Source organism: Xenopus laevis, chromosome 3L, assembly GCF_017654675.1.
Source record: "Xenopus laevis strain J_2021 chromosome 3L, Xenopus_laevis_v10.1, whole genome shotgun sequence".
Taxonomy (NCBI): Eukaryota; Metazoa; Chordata; class Amphibia; order Anura; family Pipidae; genus Xenopus; species Xenopus laevis.
This window is the reverse complement of record NC_054375.1, coordinates 153,890,543-153,902,145: the sequence shown is the minus strand read 5'-3', so window position 1 is coordinate 153,902,145 and position 11,603 is coordinate 153,890,543. Positions and strand designations below refer to the sequence as shown.

General features: G+C 38.6%; 4 non-coding genes across 4 annotated transcripts; 2 read left to right on the top strand and 2 right to left on the bottom strand.

Annotated features, from left to right (window-relative positions):
- Positions 1-4,699: 4,699 nt before the first annotated feature.
- Positions 4,700-4,773, bottom strand: trnat-cgu. The gene has a single exon. It is a non-coding gene; the product is annotated as a tRNA-Thr (tRNA).
- A 1,043-nt stretch (positions 4,774-5,816) lies between these two features.
- Positions 5,817-5,898, bottom strand: trnas-cga. The gene has a single exon. It is a non-coding gene; the product is annotated as a tRNA-Ser (tRNA).
- Positions 5,899-6,813: 915 nt separating this feature from the next.
- Positions 6,814-6,887, top strand: trnat-ugu. The gene has a single exon. It is a non-coding gene; the product is annotated as a tRNA-Thr (tRNA).
- A 3,170-nt stretch (positions 6,888-10,057) lies between these two features.
- Positions 10,058-10,131, top strand: trnat-agu. Its single transcript has one exon. It is a non-coding gene; the product is annotated as a tRNA-Thr (tRNA).
- Positions 10,132-11,603: the final 1,472 nt, after the last annotated feature.

The following is an 11,603-nucleotide window of genomic DNA, read 5'->3' as shown; positions in this document are numbered from 1 at the left end:
TCGCAACCTTTCGTTTCCCCTGAGCGCAACTTCAGATTTTAGTGAATTTGCGTAGCGCTGGCGAAAATTCGCCTGGCGAAGTGCGGTGAAGCAGACGCTGGCGCAACTACGAATCTTAGTGAATTTGCCCCCAAGAGTCCAGGTTGGTCCTTGTATGAGCTCCTACCAATAAACTGCCTGAATCATAACTGATCAAAAATTAGTCAGATATTCATTGGGCAGGTTTAAAATTCCTGTTGCATTAGGATATCTTAATTCAATTCTCTACCAATGGCACAGCATATGTTTAAAAAGATTAAATGAGAATATATTTATATGAGAATGTGATATGTCCATGAACTTCTGTATTAAAGATCTCACTTTTATCCAATGTATTATATGTATATGTTTAGCATTCATAGCTTTTTCCCTTTCAGTATATATATATATATTTAGAAATAAAACCTCAGTATCTGGTTACTAAATAAAATATCTTTGGTTTTGGCTTATGCTGAATTTCCCTTTGGCTTTATCAGCAATTTATTATCTTTCTATAATTATAGGAAAACTGTGCAACATGAATGTATTTATACATTTATGAATTATTATTCCTTTACATAAAAGGACAGATGTCAGAGCATATACAATTAAAGCATCAACATTTTAAGGGCCTTTATCAGTATATATACAGTATATATTTATGTGTGTGGAAATGATCATACATTCTACAAATTAAAGATATCAGTTAGCATGGAATCACGGCGGGTCCATATAGTTGGAAATAGGGTGCTGTGTTTATATATAATAATGAAGTAGAATATGAAAGATTATTTTGCTGGAAGCCAACCAAAAGGAAGGAATGGCAACATTTATAATTTAGGGCAGATTTACTCAATCAAGAAAAATTAGACGTTTTGAGAATTTCCACGTGCATGTGTCCCCTATAGAGGAAGCAGACCAGTGATCACGGGGTCTGGTTACTCTATAGCTGAAATAATATACCCCCTCTCTAGCCGCTCTCTTACCTGCTGTGGAGAAGGGGGGACACAGGCGACTGAGAGCCCCTGTATGGGGCAGGGAGTGGCAGCTGGAAGGGTATTTGGGGAGTGCAGTGCACCAGACCACCAACGATATTGGTCATGTTTCTGCCTCTCACCCATTCCCTAACTTGGGCGTCAATCACATGTTCAAGTTTGGCAACACTGGTGGGAGCAGGCGCATCAAAACCCTGTACAGGTATGGGATTTGTTATCCAGAATGCTCGGGACCTGGGGTTTTCCATAATTTGGATCTTCACACCTTAAGTCTACTACAAAATTACGTAAACAGTAAATAACCCCAATAGGCTGGTTCTGCTTCCAATAAGAATCTTAGTCTGGATCAAGTACAAGATCCCGTTTGCACCCACTGCACTATTAGGGGGCTATTTTGCATCACTTAGTGCTTTTGCAATTGCACCCAGGGTGTCAGTAAATGAGCTCTTATATTTAATATTGTACTATAGTTTATATCTTTCATGGTCCCAAATTAATGGATTCAGTGCATCCCTATTTTTACAATGTTTTTTCTGTTGGTTTGAAGCAATTCACTTATATAGATAACTGCTGGCATCTACTGGCCATGATAGACTGTTAGACTTTTTGTCTGTATGTGAGGCAAGAATTGTTTTTGTAACTAAATAAAATCTGAGAATTTTCATGAATTTTATGGTTTGTACACCTAGGTGATAAATTGTTTTTTAGGTGCCACTTTCATGAACTAGTTATACCAGTTAAGAATTGTGAGTTGGTGTATGGTTTTGGACATTATCGTAGCATATTTAGGGAGATAACGTTAAAATTGTGAAATTGTATTACTATGACTTTTTTACGATGGAGTTGAGATAGTGCCCAGGTTGGAATCAAAATCAGCAGTGGTTACACTGTATCTGCATTTACAAATTTCTTATTAACTAAGCAATGGGAGCATTATAAAGAACATCACTGTGAACGGGATTTGAACCTGTACAGGTAAAACACATTGGATTTTGAATCCAATGCCTTAACCACTAGGCCATCTCAGCAAGCCAAAGCTAGCACTTGAGGATATGATACCAAACCCTTTACTGCTAAGATGTTTTTACCCCTGAGTTCTGAGATAGGCAGGGACAAAGGAAATCCAAACACTATGCAAAATCAACATGGAGAAGGTGATCCACTTAGCTTCATTGAAGGTATCTGGCAATTTCCTTGACAGAAATGCCACCAGGAAGTAGACACATGACAAAAAACCCATGCATCCAACCATGCACCACAGCACTGTGTCTGAACATTCATAACACTTGAATATGATGACCCCAGTCTTGATCCTGGAGTTTCTCTCAGGGAATGGAGTGCAGTACAACATCCAGAAGATACAAATGAAGAGCTGTAGATTTGTACAAGTGGACACTGTTAAGCCTGGGATTCTTGGTCCTAGCCACCTTCTCATACTGCCTCCGGGTTTGGAAGCTTGGAAGGCAAAGACCACCATGATGGTCTTGGCGAGGACGTATGAAACACTGAGCACAAAGATGACTCCAGGGGTCAGCTGACAGAAAAGGCAAATTAATCTACAAGGTTGTCCTATGAAAATAAGAGGGCGGAGAAAACTCAATGATAGTGACTCCAAGAGGACATAAGATAGATCACAGTAATTGGCTTTGACAATAGTGGCATCCTTTTATCTGATGAAGACACAAAGGATGGTCAATGTGGTGAAGGAACTGAAGATGGTAGTGGAGGTCATGGTCATGACAAAGGGCTCCTCAAAGGAAAGGACGTCTACAACCTTTGGCAGGCACTCAGTTCTTTGATCATTGGGCCATGTCTCAGCAGTGCAAGAAAAACACTGGAATCTGGAAAACAAGCTCAATGCATGATAGTGAGAACCTTGTTAATGATATAATGTATTAAAAAATGTACTATATTTATTAACGATGGACACATGAAAGACACATAACCTTAAAGGAAATGTGCTAACCAAATGAATGCATTTAAATAAATGGGTAAATACTGCTATACAAATTCAAAGATGCACAATTAATTCCATCCAGGATGTGGCACTTGCAACACGATCTTGACAAACTGGCAATCTGGGCAGCTAAGTGGCAAATGAGATTCAGTGTTGATAAATGTAAAGTCATCCACCTGGGATGTAAAAATATCCACTTATATCCTTAATGGGACTGCACTAGGCAAATCCATAATGGAGACGGAGCTTGGAGTCCTTGTAGATAATAAACTTGTCTGTAGCAAGTAATGCCAGTCAGCAGCATCAAGGGCAAATAAGGTCTTGAGCTGTATTAATAGGGGCATAGAGTCAAGGGAGGAGGGGGTCATTCTTCCACTGTATAGAGCACTGGTAAGGCCCCATCTAGAATATGCCATACAGTTTTGGTCTCCATCACTCAAACAGGACATTATTGTATTAGAGAGGGTACAGAGAAGGGCAACTAAACTGGTAAAGGAAAATCTTAGCTATGAGGAATGACTGGCCAAATTGGGGTTGTTCACGCTGGAGGGGTGATATTATAACTATGTATAAATATATAAGGGGATTATATAATAATCTCTCTAATGCTTTATTTACCAGTAGGTCTTTCCAGCTGACACAAGGTCACCCATTCCGATTAGAAGAAAAGAGGTTCCAGCTAAATATTGGGAAGGGGTTTGTTACAGTGAGAGCTGTGAAGATGTGGAATTGTCTCCCTGAATCAGTGGTACAGGCTGATACATTAGATAGGTATAAGGAAGGGTTGGATGGTGTTTAGCAAGTGAGGGAATACAGGGATATGGGAGATAGCTCATAGTACAAGTTGATCCAGGGACTGGTTCGATTGGCATTTTGGAGTCAGGAAGGAATTTTTTCCCCCTCTGAGGCAAATTGTAGAGGATTCAGATGGTTTTTTTTGCCTTCCTCTGGATCAACTGGCAGTTAGGCAGATTTAAAAAAAAAACAAAAAAAACTAAACGGTTGAACTTGATGGACGTGTGTCTTTTTTCAACCTTACTTACTATGTTACTATGTTACAATTGCACTCCACTATGTACTATTGCACTGTACTATGTACAATTGTTACTCCACCCCTCTAGTGGGGACCAAGGCAGTGCTTGGGGCCCTAGCCTGAATGATAGTTAAGGTGCAGACCGGGCAAAATATATGTTTGCTCTCCAAGAGACTTTTAGGCGCAAAAGTTAAAAGTCTCTCAGATTAACAATTGTGGTTTACATTTATTTACTGATTAAGATATTCTTGGAACAATGGCTGAAAAATTTACAACAAGGATAAAGACACAAGCAAAGATACAACAAAAGTCTTCTCAGATATCGTTTCTCCTTCGTGGGTGAACCCTTTGCTAGAACAAATGGCTGTGTATGGCCACCTTTAGACTGCTTGACACCTTCATTATCATCTGCCATAAGTTGTGTTTACTATGACTTTGTAACTTCTGACCCCATGCTTAAGGTATGGCAAATGTTCTCTTATTTGTGGCTCTGTCTGAAACTGAAATTTAATTTGCCATTGTCAATTCTTGGCATATAGGACAAAAGTGGATACAAATGTAGGAGATGATCTGTTAGTTTGGGCCAATACAGAGAGCAATTTTACATTGCCATATCTCAAAATTTCAAACCATTTACACTTCTGGACACAAAACTGATAGATTGGCATATACATGCAAAGCCAAATGTGTCATGAAAGGCACTGCTGAGAGTTGAACTCAGGATCTCCTGTTTACGAGACAGGTGCTTTAACCAACTAAGCCACAGCGCCGCCTTAAGCACAAAACCATGAAGAAAGTAAGAAAAATAATCATTCTAATAGCCAATTATGCAACTTTTTTTCTCTTGCCTGTAGATTCAGAGGGCTAAAAGTCAAAAATTTAACCCTTTTGTTCAAGGTCAGGTAAAGATACACATAAATAGGCAAGAATCTGATGTTTTCCAGCAATGCTGAGGTCCAAACTCCAAACCTTATGGTTAAAAGAGGAGAGTTTTGACCAACTAAGTCACAGCACCAAGGGGAGGTGCTGCATAAAACTTGCCAGTAAACTTCATACTTTTGGTCATATAATGTACATTTAATGAATTTCCTCACTGTAGTCTTTATATTGATTTACAGAAATTAGAAACAGACCAGGAACAGGCAGTACTTTAGTCTGCAAACAACCTTTATTGGTGTACTCTCACCAATAAAGGGTGAGAATACACCAATAAAAGGGTGTTTGCTGACTAAAGTACTGCCTGTTCCTGGTCTGTTTCTAATTTCTGTAAATCAAATGCTTATCACATGATGGATGATGTGTGTTGAAACAGTAGGTCTACACGTATCTGATTTTTTTCACTCATCCTTCTCGGAGTCTTTATATTGACTCAGCAGCTGTATTCTTAAACACAGGACAGAGAATACATTATTTTTAGCATATACAATAGAGGCTTTAACCCTGACTTATTTAGTCCAAATAGGAAGGGCCACAAAAATGGAGGAAAGTAAAACTGGAGCAATTTATAATTAAAAAAAATCTGTGAATTTTCATGAATTTTATGGTTTTGTACACCTTGATGATAAATAGTTTTTTAGGTGCCACTTTTATGAACTAGATATACGATTCAAGAATCGTGAGCTGGTGTATGTTTTTGGACATTATTGTAGGATATTTAGGGAGATAACGTTAAAATTGTGAAATTGTATTACTGAATTTTTTAAAATGGAGTTGAGATAGTGTCCAGGTTGGAATCAAAATCAACAGCGGTTACTCTGTATCTGCATTTACAAATTTCTTATCAACTAAAAAATGTGACCATTATAAAGAACCGCGCTGTGAACAGGATTCGAACCTGTGCGGGGAGACCCCATTGGATTTCGAGTCCAACGCCTTAACCACTCGGCCATCACAGCCAGTTTACACCTGTATGCAACTAACTTAGTATTAATAGTTAAAGAGATCCTGTCATCGTAAAACATGTTTTTTTCAAAATGAATCAGTTAATAGTGCTACTCCAGTTCAATTCTGCACTGAAATCCATTTCTCAAAAGAGCAAACAGATTTTTTTATATTCAATGTTGAAATCTGACATGGGGCTAGACATATTGTCAATTTCCCAGCTGCCCCTGGTCTAGCCCCATGTCAAATTTCAAAATTGAATATAAAAAAATCTGTTTGCTCTTTTGAGAAATGGATTTCAGTGCAGAATTCTGCTGGAACAGCACTATTAACTGATTCATTTTGAAAAAAAATTTTTTTTCCCATGACAGTATCCCTTTAAGTAAGGGAAAAGCAGTGTAATTATAAGAATTTGATCTTTCACTATAACAACTGTTTTTTCATTACTGGAAAATAAAGAGGACGGAGACAAGTCTGAAGGTTTAAGTAAAAGTTTAGCAGGCACAAAAGGTGTTTGTGTGTAGCTGAAGGAGTGATTAGAAAATAAAAGTTTCCAAACATATATAGTATCTTGAAAAAGAGGATTCTTTTTGAAGTCGCAAGGCACATTTTTTCAGTTGCTCTGCAAAACTAAACTGTTTTGCTCTCTACTCAATCTTTTCTCCTTGGCTGACATCACCACAGTTCCTCTTCTTGGTGAAATCAAGACAATGATCATGACAATTATGATACAATTTAGGGAAATTGCTTTCCCTTCATCACCATAGGATCTGGAATACATTGACCATAGCCACTTGCACCAAAGTGCTATCGATATTTGGAGAATTAGAAGTGCCACTGTCATATGGAAAGATCAGGAAATAGACTCAAACTGAGCCAAATTTTATTTTAATTAACTGTGATATGGTAAATGACATCCCCTACCAGTTGGTGCTGTGGCTTAGTTGGTTAAAGCGCGTGTCTTGTAAACAGAAGAACCTGAGTTCAAGTCTCAGCAGTGCCTAAGTGTTAATAACTTTTCTGGTGTTATTAATCATTGAGATCAAGTTCTTTGTTGTTCTTCTACCTATTCTACTTGGTGGATTTTGCTGCAATGTAGGACGGGGGCAACAAATTCCAGATCAGACTTGCTGGTTGTGATCTGTCGGACTGACACACCCTATGATATCTCCTGATTGTGTAAATTATGTGACTAGATTTAATTAAGTAGTGAATCTAATGACCAATGTTTCTGAGAACTCTTTATCAAAGCAAGAATACACGTTGAACAGCTTGAGAAGTGTTAGCAGATTTTTTTTATGTTAGGGCAGGACTACATGGCCGATTCAGCCGCGATGCGACGCTATGTGTCAGCAGGTGCTGTGGATTTGTTTGTTAATTGTCTGTCTAGTTAACAGGAGATTCTAAATTCGAATCTCAGCAGTGCCTTACCTTTTAAACAAATATATTTTATAAATGCCATATCTTTGTTGCTGAGTTGACCATGCAGTTACCTGACAGGCAGACCTATATTACTTTATAAAGCGCTACTTAGATATGAAGCACTGTACAATTTGACATTGTAGAAAAGTACACACAGGAGGATGAGCATAGTAATAAGTATAAATATATGGATATTAAGTGTCAGAAGGTAAGAGACACAGTAGAAATGAGGTCCCTGTCTCTTAGTCGGCAGCTTATTGGCCTGTGTATGGGGCCCCCCGACGGGCTTCCCCGATCGAGATCTGGACGAAAGTCGGCCAGATCTCGATCGGATGGGACTAAAAATCCCATCAGATCGCGACCGCATCTCTTCGTTGATGTGGCCCCGCAATCTGACCGCCCGTTCCCATTTGTTAGGATCCGATCGTTGGGCCCTAGACCCCACAAACGGATCAGCCCAATATTGCCCACCTCAAGGTACTTGAGCTGGTTTCTTAAAATCACGTTCACTTGCACATAATGTCTATATGAAATGGACAAGGCCTGCCAGTCTTCTATCAGTCAAAGAGGACAAGGTCCATGCACTTGAAGAAGCAGTTTGCCCAACCAGCTGGTGGCGTGGTGGCCAATGGTCTTGGTGTTTTGTAAACCACAGCCAGGGTGGTGGACTGTGCCCCAATCCAACTTCAAATACAACAAATCAAGGGTAAAAGTGTACAAAGGTTTCAACATTGGCCCCAGATGAATTTATTGTGTTCCTATAGTGTTATTCAGAGATAAAATTCCAGAGATAAGGAGTAAGGAGATAGAAATATTTCAGATGTGAGAAAATGGTGTGGATGATTCAAGATAACTCACAGGTAAAGTGCTGAATTAATAGGATTCATGGCCATGCCATCATTAGTAGAGGAGAAGGACAGAGTTTGGATGGGAAAATTAACGTAGGAAATCTAATGACCAATGTTTTTGAGAAGAATTTGAGCATGACTTGCAGAACATGAGAAGTATGAGTCAATTCCTCTATAAAGTGTCTGACTGTCATTGGGTGATGCTGTGGTTTAGTTGTTTAAAAGGCTTTTTCATAACATATTTATTTGACAAACTCCACATCCCATGCTGCTAAGGTGAACATACACAGGCCACACCAGTACTTATCTAATAACCTGGACATTGGTTGGATTTAATATCTTTCAGGATAGATTAATAGCATTCCTTTATATTTTTACCAACCAATGGTGTTGGTGTTTTGGAAACCACAGCAAGGGTGGTGGACTGTGCCCCAGTCCAACTTCAAATACAACAAGTAAAGGAAAGATTATGGAGTGTACTCACTACAGTTGGGGCTGATAAATATAAAAAATTTGCTACAGATTAGAGATCACATAAATTTCAATGCTTTTAAGGCCATCAAATGAAAAGTTTATTTATATTTTAATATCGCAAATTAGTGATTAACTGTTTTATTATCACCGTATATCACACAGCAATTTTGGTTCCTTTCACCTTGCATTGTTCCCAAAAAAAGTTAATTTCAAATTTTCCAATTTTCCTTTTTAGCTGCAGTATCAATGGTTGACATCATTGACATATTAATGAGGATTCTTAGGCTATTGTCAGTGCAAAAAGGCTCAGTCTCTGTCTAAGCCTGAATAACAAAAGTGGGTGGTTTCACAAAGGGATTTTTCAATGAAATAGAATTGAACAACAAATTGACAGTCTTTTGAAGGCTGTCCTACACTAAAAAATGTAATAGCATAAAGTTGGAGTAACAGTTTTGCCAATGTAACTCCATTGTTCTGAATTCAACATTATTTACCCAAGCAAAATTGTATTAATAATGTCAAAAAATGTTACACCAAGTTCAAATTTATGAACTTTATTTTGACATCTTTGGGTGATTCTTAAATGGTAACCCAAATTCATAAAAAGATTGCACTTAATGTCAGTTTTACAACAACAGTTAGCAGAAAATCATTACATGACAAATTTACAAATGTCTTATTTTTCTTTTTACTTTTTTTGTACTCCAAAATGTTTTTTTTTTTCATGTCAACAAGTTGCACTTAAGCAATTTTGCCATTTTAACTTCTACTTTCTGAAGTCCAAAGAAAACTAAAATTGTATCTGCCCATGTCCCTTCTTATCACATTTATGGGAAATGGCTTATATACCTTTAGGGCAGAGACACTCATGGAGATTAGTTGCCCGGTGACATATCGACTACATATCTCCCCGAACTGCATTCCCGCCGGCTAGAATCTAAATCGATGTGGGATGGCACTTGGAGTTCAATAGCAAACACAGGTATGGTGACCCAGCAAATATCCTTAAGATTGAACAAACAGACAGCAGAAAAACATAAAACTCACACACAACTTATTTGAGTCACAGAATAAAACTTGGCTGGGGAAGTACAAAGCTCATGCCGACCCATTAGAAGGAATGGCTTTTGGGGTTGGTCTTCTAAGAGCTTTGGCACAAAAGAAGATCCTCAACTTTGGTTGAGTAGATTGAACCTGTGAACAGGTGTTGAAATATGTGGATTCCACCCTCATTGCAGTAACTATTGTCTGATTAAGGGTTCTCAAGCTCTTTTTATTCTATAGTAGGAGATCTAATGGCCAATGTTTTTGAAAATGTTTCAATGTTTTTGAAAAACTGATCTGATGAAAGTAAGAGTATCGCTTGCAAAACTTGTGTGTGGATTCCTTGTTAAAGAATATGTGAAGGCATTAAACAGAGGTAGTTGTTGGTGCTGTGGCTTAGTTGGTTAAAGCGCCTGTCTAGTAAACAGGAGATCCTGAGTTCGAATCTCAGCAGTGCCTTTGTTTTCACAGTCCATTTTATATCTCCCACATGTCATGCATAGAAAATCTGGCTGCACTGCCAAATAGTTGGTAGCATTTCCCAGTGCATTCTGCAAAATATGCAGATCTGGGCCAAACACTTCATATTTTGGTACTGGATAGGATGGCAAAAGCATATATAAGACAAGGTGGCTGAGTGGTTAATACGATGGACCGCTAAACCGTTTTGTGTTCAAATATTTTATTGGATTTTCACAAAGCAAAAAGGAACTACAATCCTGCAGTTTCAGAAACATGTTACAAGTAACAAATAAGTGGGCTCGATCAAACTCAACAAAAACATGAAAAGAAAAATATTAAGGTAATTAGAGATATCTGTTATTGAAGGAGCTTCCTTATTTAGCCAATAGCTAAAAAGTGCTTTCTTAAGTTGGCAATAGCTGCAAATATCCAATTGTATGAATCCTCGAACTATCGGACTTTCCCATCTCCCAACCTGCCACTGACCATTCAGATCAAATAAAGTAGAAAAGAACAGATCAGCCAATGTTCTGCCCCTGACAGCAATCGTACGAAAGTTATGTCCAACAAAAGCTAGTGACAGTCTCCCACTGAAAATCGTATGATCGGCAATACATGCAGAGATATTATCGGCAGCCGACAGAAATCTTTTCACCTGCCTGAATACCGACTACCTCTTGTGATTACCCTTCTGATTGACTTCCTGGTTTGACCCTTGCCTGCCTGACTATGTTTATTCTCTGCCTGCCCCGACCCGGCCAGATCTGACTAATCTTTTGCCTAACGCCTTGTACTATGACCTTCTGCTCAAAGTCTCTCGCTAACAGTCATGCCCCTCTGCCTATCCAGAACATCTAGCCTTGTACCTCTCGTTTAAGTCCTGGTGGCATCCAAGTAGCTGAGGGCTCCTCCCAGGCCACAGGTGGTCACACTACAGGTGAAGCACGAGCCGAGACCAGGGTGCTTGGCATTTGTTCTGGTGTTGGGTGCCAACTGTGACACATTGCAAATTTTTTTTGAAAGAGTCAATTGATATCTTAATGGAGGATTCCATAAACTCAACCAAAGCTTCTCTCCGTTGATCCGTTAGATCTTTCACTAAAACAACTGTTTTTTCATTACTGGAAAGTAAAGAGGATGGAGACTTTAACAAGTCTGAAGGTTTAAGTAAAAGCTCAGCAGGCATAAAAGGCATTTGTGTGTAGCTGAAGGAGTGATTAGAAAATAAATGTTTCAAACATATATAGTATATTGAAAAAGAGGATTCTTTTTGGAGTCGCAAGGCACATTTTTTCAGTTGCTCTGCAAAACTAAACCATTTTGCTCTCTACTCGATCTTTTCATAATAATTGTGTAGATGATATCCTATTAGTAAGATATCCCCACCTCTTTGTAGTTTTTCTACCTGTTCTACTTGGTACAAGTTGCTGCAATGTAGGCTGGGGTCAACTTATTCCAGATCTTGTTGG